At 44.5% G+C, this 18,184-nt stretch overlaps 1 protein-coding gene across 2 annotated transcripts in view; it reads left to right on the forward strand.

Annotated features, from left to right (window-relative positions):
* The first annotated feature begins 9,131 nt into the window (after window positions 1–9,131).
* Window positions 9,132–18,184, forward strand: part of AGTPBP1 (ATP/GTP binding carboxypeptidase 1) — a 209,757-nt gene continuing 200,704 nt past the window's right edge. The window contains exon 1 of one of the 2 annotated variants that reach the window (XM_077248949.1): window positions 9,132–9,342. The gene's annotated coding sequence lies outside the window, so the exon portion shown is untranslated. The remainder of the gene's footprint in view (window positions 9,343–18,184) is intronic. The other variant, XM_077248951.1, reaches the window with a different exon arrangement.

The raw sequence follows: 18,184 nt of genomic DNA on the forward strand, positions 1-18,184 counted from the left end.
GTGCATTAGAGAGCCCAAATGGCATCACCAAGTACTCAAAATGACCTTCGGGCGTATTGAATGCGGTTTTCCATTCATCGCCTTGCTTAATGCGCACAAGGTTGTACGCACCACGAAGGTCTATCTTGGTGAACCACCTGGCACCTTTAATCCGGGCAAACAAGTCTGACAACAGCGGCAAAGGATACTGAAATTTGACAGTGATCTTGTTTAAAAGCCGATAGTCAATACAAGGCCTCAAAGATCCGTCCTTTTTGGCCACAAAAAAGAATCCCGCACCAAGAGGGGAAGAAGAAGGACGGATATGCCCCTTCTCAAGAGACTCTTTGATATATGAACGCATCGCGGTATGTTCAGGTACCGACAAATTAAACAGTCTCCCCTTAGGAAACTTACTAGCAGGAATCAAATCTATTGCACAGTCACATTCCCTATGAGGAGGCAGCGCACTGGACTTAGACTCGCTGAAAACATCCTGATAATCAGACAAATACGCCGGAACTTCCGAAGGCGTAGAAGAAGCAATAGACAAGGGAAGGGAATCTCCATGAATTCCATGGCAGCCCCAACTTGACACCGACATTGCCTTCCAGTCCAAGACTGGATTATGGGTCTGTAACCATGGCAAACCCAAAACAACCAAATCATGCATCTTATGCAGAACAAGAAAACGTATCACCTCCCGATGTTCGGGAGTCATGCACATGGTAACCTGTGTCCAAAACTGCGGTTTATTTTTTGCCAAAGGCGTAGCATCAATACCCCTAAGAGGGATAGGATTTTCTAATGGCTCCAGAACAAAACCGCAGCGCTTGGCAAATGACAGATCCATCAGACTCAGGGCAGCACCTGAGTCTACAAACGCCATGACAGGATACGATGACAGTGAGCAAATCAAAGTTACAGATAGAATAAATTTAGGTTGCAAATTACCAATGGCGACAGGACTAACAACCCTAGTAAGACGTTTAGAGCATGCTGAGATAACATGTGTAGAATCACCACAGTAGTAACACAAGCCATTCTGGCGTCTATGAATTTTCCGCTCATTTCTAGTCAGGATTCTATCACATTGCATTAAATCAGGTGCCTGTTCAGACAACACCATGAGGGAATTTGCGGTTTTGCGCTCCCGCAACCGCCGGTCGATTTGAATTGCCAGGGCCATGGAATCATTCAGACCTGTGGGAATGGGAAAACCCACCATCACATTCTTAATGGCTTCAGAAAGGCCATTTCTGAAATTTGCAGCCAATGCACACTCGTTCCACTGGGTCAGCACGGACCATTTCCGAAATTTTTGGCAATACACTTCAGCCTCGTCCTGGCCCTGAGACATAGCCAGCAAGGCTTTTTCTGCCTGAATCTCAAGATTGGGTTCCTCATAAAGCAAACCGAGCGCCAGAAAAAACGCATCAATATCAGCCAATGCCGGATCTCCTGGCGCCAGCGAGAAGGCCCAATCCTGAGGGTCGCCCCGTAAAAAAGAAATAACAATTTTCACTTGCTGAGCGGAGTCTCCAGATGAACAGGGTCTCAGGGACAAAAACAATTTACAATTATTCCTGAAATTTCTAAATTTAAATCGGTCTCCGGAAAACAGTTCAGGAATCGGTATCTTAGGTTCTGACATAGGATTTCTGAAAACATAATCTTGTATGCCCTGCACACGAGCAGTAAGCTGGTCCACACCTGTAATCAAGGTCTGGACATTCATGTCTGCAGCAAACACAAGCCACTCAGAGGTAAAGGGGAAAAGAAAAAAAAAAACTCAGAATTTTCTTTCTTATAATCCCGCTTCTGCAATGCATTTAACATTTAATACTGGCCTGGCAAACTGTTATGACCCCAATGGCGAGGGTCTCAGAGGAACAAGTAAGTCTGCGAAGTACAAAAATCCAGCTCATAGGGCAGTGGTAACTGGGTTGACCATATATCTACTCCTAACGCCAACACTAGAAGTAGCCGGGGAACATGCCTACGTTGGTCGCTAGATGTCTCGCGCCAGCCGGAGGACTAACTACCCCTAGAAGAGGAAAACAAAGACCTCTCTTGCCTCCAGAGAATAGACCCCAAAAGTTGGATACAAGCCCCCCACAAATAATAACGGTGAGGTAAGAGGAAATGACAAACACAGAGATGAACTAGGTTTAGCAAAGAGAGGCCCACTTACTAATAGCAGAATGTAGTAAGATAACTTATATGGTCAACAAAAACCCTATCAAAAATCCACACTGGAAATTCAAGAACCCCCGAACCGTCTAACGGCCCGGGGGGAGAACTCCAGCCTCCCTAGAGCTTCCAGCAAGGTTAGGATACAGATAATGTACAAGCTGGACAAAAATGCAAACAAAAACAAATAGCAAAAAGCAAGAAAGCAGACTTAGCTTAATCTAGCAGGAACCAGGATCAGTAGACAAGAGCACAACAGATTAGCTCTGATTACAACGTTGCCAGGCATTGAACTGAAGGTCCAGGGAGCTTATATAGCAACACCCCTGAACTAACGGCCCAGGTGAGCATACAAGGGATGACTGACATACCCAGAGTCAAATCACTAGTAACCACTAGAGGGAGCCAAAAAGCAAATTCACAACACAACCCTAACCATAACCCTAACCACAAACCTAACCCTAACACACCCCTAACCCTAATCCCAACTCTAACCCTAATCTCAACCCTAACCACAACCCTAACCACAAACCTAACCCTAACACACCCCTAACCCTAATTCCAACCCCAACCTTAATTCGAACCCTAACCCTAATCCCAACACTAACCCTAATCCCAACCCTAAACCTAACTTTAGCCCCAACCCTAACCCCAGCCCTACCCGGAAAATGGAATTAAATACTTTTTTTATTGTATTATTTCTCCCTAACTAAGGGGGTGATAAAGGGGGTTTGATTTACTATTTATAGTGGGTTTTTATAGTGGGTTTTTATGTTTGACAGCTGTCACACACTAAAAGATGCTTTTTATTGCAAAAAATAGTTTTTGCATCACCACATTTTGAGAGCTATAATTTATCCATATTTTGGCCCACAGAGTCATGTGAGGTCTTGTTTTTTGTGGGATGAGTTGACATTTTTATTAATGCAATTTTCGGGCACATGACATTTTTTTTATCGCTTTTTAATCCGATTTTTGGGAGGCAGAATGAACAAAAGCCAGCAATTCCGGAATTGCTTTTTTTTTCTATAATTTTTTTTTATACCGTTCCGCGTGTTGTAAAATTGATAAGGCAGCTTTATTCTTCAGCTCAGTACAATTACAGCAATACCTCACTTATATCTTTTTTTCATGTTTTGGCGCTTTTACACAATAAAACCTATTTTATAGAAAAAATAATTATTTTTGCATCGCTTTATTCTGAGACCTACAACTTTATTTTTCTGCTGATGGAGCTGTATGATGGCTTGTTTTTTTGTGGGACAAGATGACATTTTCATCTGTACCATTTTTAGCTACATCCGTCTTTTTGATCACGTTTTATTGCACTTTTTGTTCGGCGGTATGATTATAAAGCATTGTTTTTTGCCTCGTTTTTTTTTTTTACGGTGTTGATTGAAGGGGTTAACTGGTGGGACAGTTTTATAGAGCAGGTCGTTACGGATGTGGCGATACCAAATATGTGTACTTTTATTTTTATTTTTTTTAATTTACATAAATAAATGGATGTATTGAAAAAATATATTTTTTTCTTTATTTGGGCATTTAAAAAAAATATTTTTAAGCATTCTATTTTTTTTTAAACTTTATAAGATTGTCCCAGATTGGGACATCACTATATCATGTCAGATCGCTGATCTGACACTGTGCATAGCACAGCAATCTGACAGGCAGTGTAGGAGGCTTGCCGGAGCCTGTTCTCAGCAGGCGCTGACAAGCCACCTCACTGAAGGACCCTGAGGCCATCTTGGAGCCAGGGGTCTCCATGGAGACCACAGGAACAACGCAATCGCATCACGTTGTTCTGTTGGGAGAGTGCAAGGAGCCCCCTCCTGCAGAGCAGTACTAGTACAGTGCACGTCAGGAAGGAGTTAATATCATTTTGAGATTGATACGATGTTTTGATTGACTCTTAATATAATTTTTTGTATTGTTGCAGAGGGCAAAAAAAAAAACAGTTCTGGTGTTTTATGGTAATTTTTTTTCCTTACACCATGTACTGATTGGATTAGTTTATTTTACATTGATAGAACAGATTTTGTGAACACAGTAATACCACATATGTATTTTTTTATTTAATTTTTAATGGGGGAAAGGGTGTGATTTGAACTTTTGTATATATTTTTACTTATCACTGTATTTGTTAGTCCCCTTAGGGGACTTAAACCTGTGATCATGTAATAGTTTGTGAAATACACAGCAATACTACAGTATTGCTGGGTATAGCAGAAATCACAGGAGTACAATTATTACAGGGACAAGAGTCTTCAGCAGACTTCTTGGGACACACTGTGATTACTTAATTCTTTAATTTTATAGAACATGCCATTAAATAGTATTCCCATCTCCAAAATCCTATCCCAATATGTAGTAGGTGTAATAATATTAGCAAATACCTCCAATTTGAAGTGTAGTATAGTTCTTCAGATGCGCTATGTGGCTTTCCTCATGTAGGGCCTTGAAGTAGCTTAGATATACATGGTTATGACCACTGATATAGTGTTAGTTAGTTAGTTAGTTAGTTAGTTAGTTAGTTAGTTAGTGAGCTTTTAGTGGCTGTAACCATGGTTACCCAAGCTATTGAAATGCCCTGCACATGGGGTAAGCGACATAGAGAATCTGAAAATTATGCTACATTTCTAAGGCTGGAGTCACACACAACGTATAAAAAAAAAATCGGTCCGTTTAACGTGGATGTGAATTGCAGAAATGTTCCTGAACAGTGATCCGTATGTCATCCGTGTGCAGTGCGAGGATACGTTTTTTTCTAAAAAAAAAAAAATACCCGTGTGTCATCTGTATGCCGAGATTTTCTCGTCGGCTTGCAAAATGGACATATAATGGATCCATGGCCTCAAATATTCTTGAAAACATATATACAGTCTATATACATTATATATATATATATATATATATATATATATATATATATCAGTGATACACATATGTGTATATATATATATGTATATATATATATATATATATATATATATATATATATATATATATATATCAGTGATACACATATGTGTATATATATATATGTATATATATATATATATATATATATATATATATATATATATATATATCGTGCCTTGCAAAAGTATTCAGCTCCTGGAACTTTTCAACCATTTCCCACATATCATGCTTCAAACATAAAGATGCCAAATGTAAATTTTTGGAGAAGAATCAACAAGTGGAACACAATTGTGAAGTTGAACGAAATTTATTGGTTATTTTAAATTTTTGTAGAAATTCAAAAACTGAAAAGTGGGGCGTGCAATATTATTCGGCCCCTTTACTTTCAGTGCAGGAAACTCACTCCAGAAGTTCATTGTGGATCTCTGAATGATCCATTGTTGTCCTAAATGCCTAATGATGATAAATATAATCCACCTGTGTGTAATCAAGTCTCCGTATAAATGCTCCTGCTCTGTGATAGTCTCAGGGTTCTGTTTGAAGCACAGAGAGCATCATGAAGACCAAGGAACACACCAGGCAGGTCCGTGATACTGTGTCCAAAACTTTAAACATCTCAAGGAGCATTGTGCAAGCGATCAAATTGAAATGGAAGGAGTATCATACCACTGCAAATCTACCAAGACCCGGCCGTCCCTCTAAACTTTCATCTCAAACAAGGAGAAGACTGATCAGAGATGCAGCCAAGAAGCCCATGATCACTCTGGATGAGCTGCAGAGATCTACAGCTGAGGTGGGACAGTCTGTCCATAGGACAACGATCAGTCGGACACTGCACAAATCTGGCCTTTATGGAAGAGTGGTGCCACATACCCACTTCTCAGCACGTGACTTGGGGTCGCGCCTGCAAGGGTTAATCTATCTCCCCTTTCTCAGTCCAGCATTCAACCTCTGTCCTATGCTGTAATGGGAGCATAAATCACACACCGACCCAGGCCACACATCTGCTCATACATGCTGCCACCACTCACTGAACACACGGGCGATGAGTCCCGGAATGTCATGTCGGACGCTGTTCAGACCAGGTCATCCGACAGACAGCGGTAGTTCCGCTTTTGACCACTATTTGCTCATTGGCGTCGGCTAGATTTTGTCTAGCTGTTCCGGGGTTAATTTACCTGATCCTCAGATTGGAGGCTGGGCCATGCCCATTGCCTTTAAATAGTTCTCCTGATCATTGGGTGTCGCCGATTATAGCTTCTGTCTTGCGCATTTGTTATCTCGGTCTGGAGTAGAGAGCTGGTCGTTGGAGTATCGTTGCTGGTGGTGTATTTTCCCTTGTCTTATTTACTCCTTCCTATATTTGTGTTTATTTTGCCCTGCACATTTATAGTATATTCCTGAGTGACTGCAGCGTGATGTATATTTTCCTTTATCCTTGTCTGTGCTAACTGTGGGTACTGGTGTATTGCATTCACTGGGTGGAGGGCGGAGGTTTCCAGCTCAGGGTTGTATCAGGAGGCAGGGTGAGGTTCGAGGCCTGAACATGCACACCATCAGTGTAAACTCCAGGTAGAGGGTCAGTCAGTATTTCCCTAGTCTTAGGGAAATTGCAGGGGCCCGGGTTATAAGCTCTCGCCCACCTAGTCTCTCCGTGACACGGAAATATTACTACTACTGTCTGCTAATCCTAAGGCTCACACAGTTTAAGGCTATGGATTCTTTAGAACATATTTATATCGTAAATATGTCCTATCTTCTGAAAGGAAGGCACTCCAAAGCAATGAAAACACAAATAGCTGAAGTGTAATTAAACAAATCGCTTCATGAAGAGAAGCCAAATAATTAATTTAAAATGTGAGATTTTATTAATCAAAAATTAAAAAGGTCACAGAACATAATTACAGACATACCCTGGAGGGGAACCACAAAAATAACCTGCAAACCGAGGTATAAGAGCCTACCCAATAGCCCTTGATCAGGCAGAACAATCTTATTAATAGTGGATGGAGTGCACAAACACCCTATATAAACCTTGTAATCCAAATAGATAGCTTAAAGTATAATTAATACCATAGTAAAGTGTCTAAGGCATCCTATTATTAATGCCTCTTGGATGGAAGCCTTCAATTACTTGCAGGTGACTGCACCTCACATACCATAATTACAATTTGTAAAGAAGTATATTACCTGAATACCAAGTGATAGTGGATACTATTGAGTAGTGACAATAGCGGTGGTCAGATGGTTCCCCTGCGCCACCCATGGAGCAGGGAATGGAGCTTCGATGAAAATGGAGCTTCAGTGACTAGCGGTGCTGTCATCGGAGCTGTACCCCCTGGCGGCATGAACTCATATGTACTCTGGAGCGTGGGAAAAATCAGCTGGCATTGGTGCCGTAAGTGAGAGCACTGGAGGAGCTGATCAGCTGATGAACTCTGGTGAACTCTCTCACAGCAGCTCAGTGATGCACTGCGTGACCGGTTACCTCCCGTCAGTGTATTGCCGGCAGGCGGGTAGAGTGGTCACATGTCCTGGTGTACCTGTTCTACACATGAGATCGCCATGGGGAACTCCCGATTACGTGGACTACAGCGGACAGGTGAGTTTGTTGGTGTATTATATTTTATTATTTCTAGATGACGAGGGCATCGGGGATTAGGCATTAATGTGAGTATAATGGTTTTTTTTTATTTTTATTTGAATGCATATGTAATTATTTTACTTTGCTTTTTAGCTGTGAGCACAGGCGCTGGCAGATGATACTATGTCTCCCATCAGTGGCAGTGGCTGTCATTGTTATCAGTGACAGCAGACGTAGCCCGATGGGAGCAGTAGTCTTATCAGCCCACGCCTGCTGACCTGCGGTAAGCTTTTTACGGCGGGTCACCACTGCGGGTCACAGGCACAGCTGCAAGATCACGCTGACATCTGACAGCATGACCCCGCAGCGCTCTGACCCACGGTCTTTCCGGTGGTAGCGTTACCGCCGATAAGAACTATGGCGCCGATGTCATCTGTGTGACAGCGTGGGAAACACCATAGGAAGATGGAAAAACGCAAAACAAAAACTCTGCAAATCCGCAAAACATTTTTATACCTGTGTTTTTGCTGCGGATTTGACTGACTCAATTGAAGTCAATGGGTGAAAAACGCTAAAAATCCGCACGAAGAACTGACATGCTGCAGAAAAAAACGCACTTCAAATACTCAAGGAAAATTACTGATCATGTGCACTTTAGGATTGTCATTGAATAAACTTACATAAGGATTCCATAGCATTTTTGGCCCATTCCTGCATGGAAAAAATGCTGCGAAAATGCATCAAAAACTCACTGTGTGCGCACAGCCTTAGTGTTTCTCTTATTCATTCTTGTCTGGACTATTGCAACTCTCTACTAATCCACCTCCCTCTTAGGCTGGGTTCACACTGCGTCTGTGGCGTCCATTAGACGGACTACGTTACACCGCGGCATAACGCGGTCCGTTAACGCCGCAATGTCGGACGCATCGCTGGCGCACGCCCACTATGGCTGGTCCGAACAACGAAACCAATTGTCACCATCCACCTCTCGTGTCTCCCCTTTTCCTCATAGGTTGTAAGCTTGCGAGCACGGCCCTCATTCCTCCTGGTATCTGTTTTGAACTGTGATTTCTGTTATGCTGTAATGTCTATTGTCTGTACAAGTCCCCTCTATAAGTTGTAAAGTGCTGCGGAATATGTTGGCGCTATATAAATAACTATTACTATTAATGTTTAGACTGCTCTAGTAAAATCAAAGCTGCCCTGAGGTTGGCTGAGAAGAACAACTATTGCAGCACTTCGTTTAGGCTGGTTTTCCATAGGAGTATAACACCCCCTGTACACGTTCCCTGTAAGCCCAGCACTCACTACTGTGCGCTACTGCGATTCACCACTGAGTCCTCGCCTTATATACCACCTAACTTCTGCTCTCCTCCAATAGGATAACACACCCCGCCCATAACATCTTGTAGACACGCCCACGGATAGTAAACACGCCCACCTTGGCACACGCACACTAGTCCAGGCACAGTAGGAGCGTGTGAACGCCGGCTCCACCCCGTGAGCGGTTGCCACGCCCAGGTCCCCAGCATCGGATCCTAGCAGCCGCGACCTGTCGCTCCTCCTCCGGTTCTCCTGCTGTTACCGAGGTGCGGCTTCTCGCCGTGTGGAGCAGTGACAGCCCGGGCTCCGGAGCGGCGGCGGCGGGGAGTTCCATGTGTCAGGTGATGAGGCCTGGATGACGAGCGTGCTGTGCTGCGGCAGTGGCCGCACCTGCCGGGCTGGGTGTCTGTGTGCCGGGGGACGTCTGGGTGTTGTCATGGAGACACGATGCGTCCCGTGTGATGGATGGTGCAGCGGCCTGTGATCGCTGCTGTGTGGGGACACTGCGGAGTATGGTGGTCTCTGCCTGGAGGCTGCACATGAGAGTGTAGGAAGTGTAGACCCCCTAATCACTGAGGAATGACCCCTGTGTGATCGGAGACCCCCAGTGCTGATCTGTCTGTTTATAACAGACCCCCTCCTACCCCATCATTGGGGGCTCCTATTAATCCACGGGAAGGTCTCAGACGTGGGTGCCAGGGGCCCACCCGTGATCCATATACCCTGGGGGGCCGCTGTATGCAGTATTCCGTCCCCCGTCACACATGTACCTGTGCTGCGATACCAGTAACCGGGATCAGTGATCGAGAAGTTGGCCTTCATCCCATGGATAGGGGAGACTTCTAACCGCACAAAAACCACCGGTAATCCGCAGTACGGAAAAATCTGCACACGAATCCGCAATCTGGTCACATAGTAAATGTACTTCTGCTGTCGTCTTCATCTTACTGTAGAGGCAGACTTTGGGCCCCATGAAAAGATATTCCATATTTGGGATATCTAAAGGGACATGCTTGCTTATCATTGCATTAGTAACAAGGAATTGGGGGAGGGGGGGGGGGGGTTAAAAAACTTTTTCATCAGGAGACATGACAGCAAATTTACGGAGTTTAAGCACAGTGCCTGGGAGCGCTGGCGGGCGCAGTGCCTGGGAGCGCTGGCGCGCACACTGCCTGGGAGCGCTGGCGGGCGCACTGCCTGGGAGCGCTGGCGGGCGCACTGCCTGGGAGCGCTGGCGGGCACACTGCCTGGGAGCGCTGGCGCGCACACTGCCTGGGAGCGCTGGCGCGCACACTGCCTGGGAGCGCTGGCGGGCACACTGCCTGGGAGCGCTGGCAGACGGGTGAGCACTATAGCGAGGGCACCTGATTTTACAAATGATGCAGGGCACTTAATTTACTGGCCTACATACCTTGTATTGCTTGAATGGAGGTCGCTTGGTTTACTTTTGGCTGGGAAGGTAGTCTGTATAGGATTTGGCAGTTACAGACCATTGAATAAGATATTGAATCATTCCAGAAACAAATCTTTAACCCCTTCACCCCCAAGGGTGGTTTGCACGTTATGGACCGGGCCAATTTTTACAATTCTGACCACTGTCCCTTTATGAGGTTATAACTCTGGAACGCTTCAACGGATCCTGGTGATTCTGACACTGTTTTCTCGTTACATATTGTACTTCATGATAGTGGTAAAAATTCTGTGATAGTACCTGCGTTTATTTGTGAAAAAAATTGAAATTTGGCAAAAATTTTGAAAATTTCGCAATTTTCCAACTTTGAATTTTTATGCAATTAAATCACAGAGATATGTCACACAAAATACTTAATAAGTAACATTTCCCACATGTCTACTTTACATCAGCACAATTTTGGAACCAAAATTTTTTTTTGTTAGGGAGTTATAAGGGTTAAAAGTTGACCAGCAATTTCTCATTTTTACAACACCATTTTTTTTTTTAGGGACCACATCTCATTTGAAGTCATTTTGAGGGGTCTATATGATAGAAAATACCCAAGTGTGACACCATTCTAAAAACTGCACCCCTCAAGGTGCTCAAAATCATATTCAAGAAGTTTATTAACCCTTCTGGTGCTTCACAGGAATTTTTGGAATGTTTAAATAAAAATGAACATTTAACTTTTTTTCACAAAAAATTTACTTCAGCTCCAATTTGTTTTATTTTACCAAGGGTAACAGGAGAAAATAGACCCAATAAGTTGTTGTACAATTTGTCCTGAGTACGCCGATACCCCATATGTGTAGGTAAACCACTGTTTGGGCGCATGACAGAGCTCGGAAGCGAAGGAGCGCCATTTGACTTTTCAATGCAAAATTGACTGGAATTGAGATGGGACGCCATGTTGCGTTTGGGGAGCCCCTGATGTGCCTAAACATTGAAACCCCCCACAAGTGACACCATTTTGGAAAGTAGACCCCCTAAGGAACTTATCTAGAGGTGTGGTGAGCACTTTGACCCACCAAGTGCTTCACAGAAGTTTATAATGCAGAACCGTAAAAATAAAAAATCATATTTTTTCACAAAAATTATATTTTCACCCCCAATTTTTTATTTTCCCAAGGGTAAGAGAAGAAATTGGACCCCAAAAGTTGTTGTACAATTTGTCCTGAGTACGCTGATACCCCATATGTGGGGGTAAACCACTGTTTGGGCGCATGGGAGACCTCGGAAGGGAAGGAGCGCCGTTTGACTTTTCAATGCAAAATTGACAGGAATTGAGATGGGACGCCATGTTGCGTTTGGAGAGCCACTGATGTGCCTAAACATTGAAACCCCCCACAAGTGACACCATTTTGGAAAGTAGACCCCCTAAGGAACTTATCTATATGTGTTTTGAGTGTTTTGACCCACCAAGGGCTTCACAGAAGTTTATAATGCAGAGTCGTAAAAATAAAACAAAAATTTTTTCCCACAAAAATTATTTTTTTAGCCCCCAGTTTTGTATTTTCCCGAGGGTAGCAGGAGAAATTGGACCCCAAAATTTGTTGTCCAAGTTGTCCTGAGTGCGATGATACACCATATGTGGGGAGAACCACTGTTTGGGCGCATGGGAGGGCTCGGAAAGGAAGGAGCGTCATTTGGAATGCAGACTTAGATGGAATGGTCTGCAGGTGTCACATTGCGTTTGCAGAGCCCCTAATGTACCTAAACAGTAGAAACCCCCCACAAGTGACACCATTTTGGAAAGTAGACCCCCTAAGGAACTTATCTAGATGTGTGGTGAGCGCTTTGACCCACCAAGGGCTTCACAGAAGTTTATAATGCAGAGCCGTAAAAATAAAACAAAAAATTTTTCCCACAAAAATTATTTTTTAGCCCCCAGTTTTGTATTTTCCCGAGGGTAACAGGAGAAATTGGACCCCAAAAGTTGTTATCCAATTTGTCCTGAGTGCGCTGATACCCCATATGTGGGGGGGAACCACCGTTTGGACGCATGGAAGGGCTCGGAAGGGAAGGAGCGCCATTTGGAATGCAGACTTAGATGGAATGGTCTGCAGGCGTCACATTGCGTTTGCAGAGCCCCTAATGTACCTAAACAGTAGAACCCCCCCACAAGTGACACCATGTTGGAAAGTAGACCCCCTAAGGAACTTATCTAGATGTGTGGTGAGCGCTTTGATCCACCAAGGGCTTCACAGAAGTTTATAATACAGAGCCGTAAAAATAAAACAAACATTTTTTCCCACAAAAATTATTTTTTAGCCCCCAGTTTTGTATTTTCCCGAGGGTAACAGGAGAAATTGGACCCCAAAAGTTGTTGTCCAATTTGTCCTGAGTGCGCTGATACCCCATATGTGGGGGGGAACCACCGTTTGGACGCATGGACGCTCTGCGTTTGCAGAGCCCCTAATGTACCTAAACAGTAGAAGCCCCGCACAAGTGACCCCATTTTGGAAACTAGACCCCCCAAGGAACTTATCTAGATGTGTTTCACTACAGTTTATAACGCAGAGCCGTGAAAATAAAAAATCTTTTTTTTTTTCCCCCACAAAAATTATTTTTTAGCCCCGTTTTGTATTTTCCCAGGGGTAACAGGAGAAATTGGACCCCAAAGGTTGTTGTCCTATTTGTCCTGAGTACGCTGATACCCCATATGTTGGGGTAAACCCCTGTTTGGGCACACGGGAGAGCTCGGAAGGGAAGGAGCACTGTTTTACTTTTTCAACGCAGAATTGGCTGGAATTGAGATCGGACGCCATGTCGCGTTTGGAGAGCCCCTGATGTGCCGAAACAGTGGAAAACCCCCAATTATAACTGAAACCCTAATCCAAACACACCCCTAACCCTAATCCCAACAGTAACCCTAACCACACCTCTAACCTTGACACACCCCTAACCCTAATCCCAACCCTATTCCCAACCGTAAATGTAATCTAAACCCTAACCGTAACTTTAGCCCCAACCCTAACCCTAACTTTAGCCCCAACCCTAACTGTAGCCTTAACCCTAGCCCCAACCCTTGCCCTAACCCTAGCCCTAATGGGAAAATGGAAATAAATACATTTTTTTTAATTTTCCCTAACTAAGGGGGTGATGAAGGGGGGTTTGATTTACTTTTATAGCGAGTTTTTTAGCGGATTTTTATGATTGGCAGCCGTCACACACTGAAAGACGCTTTTTATTGCAAAAAATATTTTTTGCGTTACCACATTTTGAGAGCTATAAATTTTCCATATTTTGGTCCACAGAGTCATGTGAGGTCTTGTTTTTTGCGGGACGAGTTGACGTTTTTATTGGTAACATTTTTGGGCACGTCACATTTTTTGATCGCTTTTTATTCCGATTTTTGTGAGGCAGAATGACCAAAAACCAGCTATTCATGAATTTCTTTTGGGGGAGGCGTTTATACCGTTCCGCGTTTGGTAAAATTGATAAAGAAGTTTTATTCTTCGGGTCAGTACGATTACAGCGATACCTCATTTATATTATTTATTTATGTTTTGGCGCTTTTATACGATAAAAACTATTTTATGGAAAAAATAATTATTTTTGCATCGCTTTATTCTCAGGACTATAACTTTTTTATTTTTTTGCTGATCATGCTGTATGGTGGCTCGTTATTTGTGGGACAAGATGACGCTTTCAGCGGTACCATGGTTATTTATATCTGTCTTTTTGATCGCGTGTTATTCCACTTTTTGTTCGGCGGTATGATAATAAAGCGTTGTTTTTTGCCTCGTTTTTTTTTTTTTTTCTTACGGTGTTTACTGAAGGGGTTAACTAGTGGGCCAGTTTTATAGGTCGGGTCGTTACGGACGCGGCGATGCTAAATATGTGTACTTTTATTGTTTTTTTTTATTATTTAGATAAAGAAATGTATTTATGGGAATAATATATATTTTTATTTCATTATTTTGGAATATTTTTTTTTATTTTTTTTTACACATTTGGAAAATTTTTTTTTTACTTTTTTACTTTGCCCCAGGGGGGGACAATACAGATCGGTGATCTGCCAGTTTGCATAGCACTCTGACAGATCACCGATCTGAGAGAAGTGCAGGCTGCTTCACAGTGCCTGCTCTGAGCAGGCTTCTGTGAAGCCACCTCCCTCCCTGCAGGACCCGGATCCGCGGCCATCTTGGATCCGGGTCTGGAGCAGGCAGGGAGGGAGGTAAGACCCTCGCAGCAACGCGATCACATCGCGTTGCTGCGGGGGGCTCAGGGAAGCCCGCAGGGAGCCCCCTCCCTGCGCGATGCTTCCCTGCACCGCCGGCACATCGCGATCATGTTTGATCGCGGTGTGCCGGGGGTTAATGTGCCGGGAGCGGTCCGTGACCGCTCCTGGCACATAGTGCCGGATGTCAGCTGCGATAGGCAGCTGACACCCGGCTGCGATCGGCCGCGCTCCCCCCGTGAGCGCGGCCGATCGTGCTGGACGTACTATTCCGTCCTTGGGAAGTAGGGCCCACCCCACATGGACGGAATAGTACGTCTAATGACAGAAAGGGGTTAAATTGGGGTTTGCATTAGATTTGCCCATCAGAACCAATCATACCTCTATAGGAAAGTGTCAATGAACCTGCCAGACGATGGGTTACAAATTGGATTAGCGGGAGACACTGCTGAACTATATATATATTTATTTTATTCCAGAATGTGTAACTATTGCTCCAAAAGCCTACTCTTGTATTGCAGGGTTTCTGAAGAGTGTAATGTTTGGTCCTGCGAGGGCCAATGATGACATGCATGTCATGTATACCTGGGTAGTCCCTTTTTTCAGATAGCTCTTTTGGGCTGTTACTTTTTATCTGCTCACAACATATTCTCTGTGAACCAGAAGTGACTAATGTCTTGTGAAAGACAAGAAGCCTATCTTAGAGATATGATCAAGAAACATAATAATACATTTTGTGAAAAATGTCCTCCCACCATTTATAACACAGGACACTATCGCCACCTTTGGCTACTTTGTTGATCTAGTCCACAAAACGGCCTTCTACATAAAAGGCATAATACTGAGGAGTAATACTGTCTGCTTTTCGGAAGGGACATTGGAGATTCTGAAGATTGGGGTGGGGGGGAAGAGTGCCATGCATAGCTCACCAGTCATAATGATTTCCTTATGCCTCTCCGATTCATATAGGACAACCCTCTGACCCATTGCTGCCCATATGGAAAGGTCTCCAATAGTGATTGTCTGTACCACACAAGTATCCCAGGCAACTGCTGAGGGGGCGCAGTGACCGTAAAACCCCCTAACTCAAGTAATCCATGGACATTGTGCACTAGGGCTCCCACAAAAATAAGCTGTTCAAACAGGTCCATGGCTTATGTTACCTTTTTCTTCTAGAGAAGATAAAGGATGAACAAAAAACTGGTACGGGTGTAAGGCCACGGTCACACTGTCAGTATTTCCTCAGTATTTGTACCACTCCTGGTTTTGGCTTACAATCAGAGGAAAAGTTTAATAGAAACACGTCACCACTTCTGTATTATCACCCACTCCTGATTTTGGCTCACAAATACTGAGGTAAAATACTGACCAAATACTTTGCCTAGTAGTTTGAATATACAAAAAAGGTGTCCCCACTATTACTAATTCCTTAATGGGACCCCTTCACTCTTATGTTCACATCTGATCTCCCCACAGTATACTTATAGCTTGAAGACTGGTACTGCATATTAATCAATGCCAACAGCCTTGCCAAAATAGCAAAATGGCCACTGGATGGTGTGACGGGGTGTACGGCAGAGCAAGAATACTGGATAGACTAAGCGGAGCCGACCAGTCTAGAATCTTCTGGTGGACCCAACCATTGAATAGAAGGTGTGACCCCTACCTCCTTCATGGGCTGATCTCAGGAGCTCAGACAATCCATTCTTATTTTGAGATCAAATGTGAGTGGACCCTTAAAGGAGAAGGAGTGGGGATTCTTAGCTGAGGCAAGACCCCACGTCCACCTGTGACTGCGGAAGCGAACGGGGCGAGACTTGTACTGAGGATATATCTCGTCGTTCGTGGGATTGTTTTGGGATCCCTTGGACTCGTGTGGACTATTGCTTTGTTAGCTGGCACAAGGATTATCAGGAGGTGCCCCCGAACCTGTTCCGTTGGACTAATTGTGGACTTTGTAGATCTACCTGCATGTGTTGTTCCAGCGTTCTTGATAATAAATCTGTTGAATCATCCCTTGGCCTGTTGTCCCTTCTTGCTCTGCCGTACACCCCGTCACAAACTGGTGGCAGCAGTGGGATATTCTTCCATTGGCCTCCAGCTAATTCAATGGTAATCCCAGGTCCATGCTGTATTGCCTATGGCCGAACCGCTCTGGGATCAGCTATGGTGAGAAATGTCCCAGAGTCACAAAAGCCAATAACTCTCCGACCGTCCAGCATGACCTCCTGTACGTGCTTTCTTTGCGGATTAAAGGAACTTGTGGCTGCGGCCCGCACCCCGTAAACCCCTAATGGTCGAACATGGGTTTCTGACCTATTAGGCAAATCAATTTGTAGGGGTGGCACCTCTTCTTCCATTGTGTTTGGCTGTAAATAATTGATATGCCGATTTGGTGCAGGGTCAATTTTCAATCGACCCTGAGGGCAGGTGTCTTGCAGATGCCCAGTCTGCCCACATCGGTAACAGCTGCGCTGTATCGCACTCCTTCCCACGTGCACTCTGGGGACAGAGGTACGGGAACCTGGAGGCTGATATCTAGGTGACTGTGCATGAGGTGGTTGTTGAGGTTGAGACCGATTTCTCCACTGTATAGCTGGGCATGTGGCCTGCAGATGCCCGGGATGCCCACATCCATAACACCTGTGCTCTACTACTTTCTCTCCTTGTAGCATTTCAGAGGAATAGGCAGGACTAGCTGGAAGGTGTGTCACATGGGTATCAACATGAGGTGGTGGTCTAGTGGGACAGCAGCAAACTTTGGGGACTGAAGGACAAGAGACCACTGGTGGTGGCGTGTTGGTAGTTTTTACTCCATCCACCAGTAAATTTTTCCACTGAGGCTTGATGGTGAGAACCTCATCAGCTAAAGCAGCAGCTTGCTCCACTGTCATTGGTTTCCTCTCTCGCACCCATTCCCGGATCTCAGCGGGGCATTGGGCATAGAACTGTTCTTTTAGGATGACCTGGAGGAAGGCCTCCCAAGTTAAGGCCCCCTCTCCCTCCAGCCAGCGGTGACACACTTGTTTGAGCCTGTGGGCATACATCTTGAAAGACACTTCCTCATCACAGGCTAAAGTACAGAACTGAGTCCTGTAAGTGTCTGGGGTAACAGCATAATGTTCTAGAATAGTCTGTTTAATCTCCGCATACTCACAGTTCCCCCGAGGGTCCATAGCTCTATAGGCTGCGGCAGCTCCACCCTCTAAGAGCCCCACCAGATGTCGGACTCGCTCCCTTTCCGGGACTTCCATTAATCGACACTGATGCTCAAAGTCCTGGAAGAAGCCCTCAATGTCGCCTGCAGCCTCATTAAACGGCTTGAAGTCTTTGCGGGACACTCTGGGGAGTTCCCTCATGGTGGGTACTGGGGTTACAGTCTGTCTGGAGCTTCTAGCTGCTTCCAAAGTGATATGCCTCTCCAGCAATGCCATCTCCTGAGCTCTGTGAATGGCCTCCCTCTTATCTTCTATGGTGGCCTCTTCTCCCAGCAATGCCAACTCCTCCTCGTACCACACAACCCACTGACTTTTTTGGGTATTTACCT

Source organism: Ranitomeya variabilis, chromosome 1 (assembly GCF_051348905.1).
Source record: "Ranitomeya variabilis isolate aRanVar5 chromosome 1, aRanVar5.hap1, whole genome shotgun sequence".
NCBI lineage: Eukaryota > Metazoa > Chordata > Amphibia > Anura > Dendrobatidae > Ranitomeya > Ranitomeya variabilis.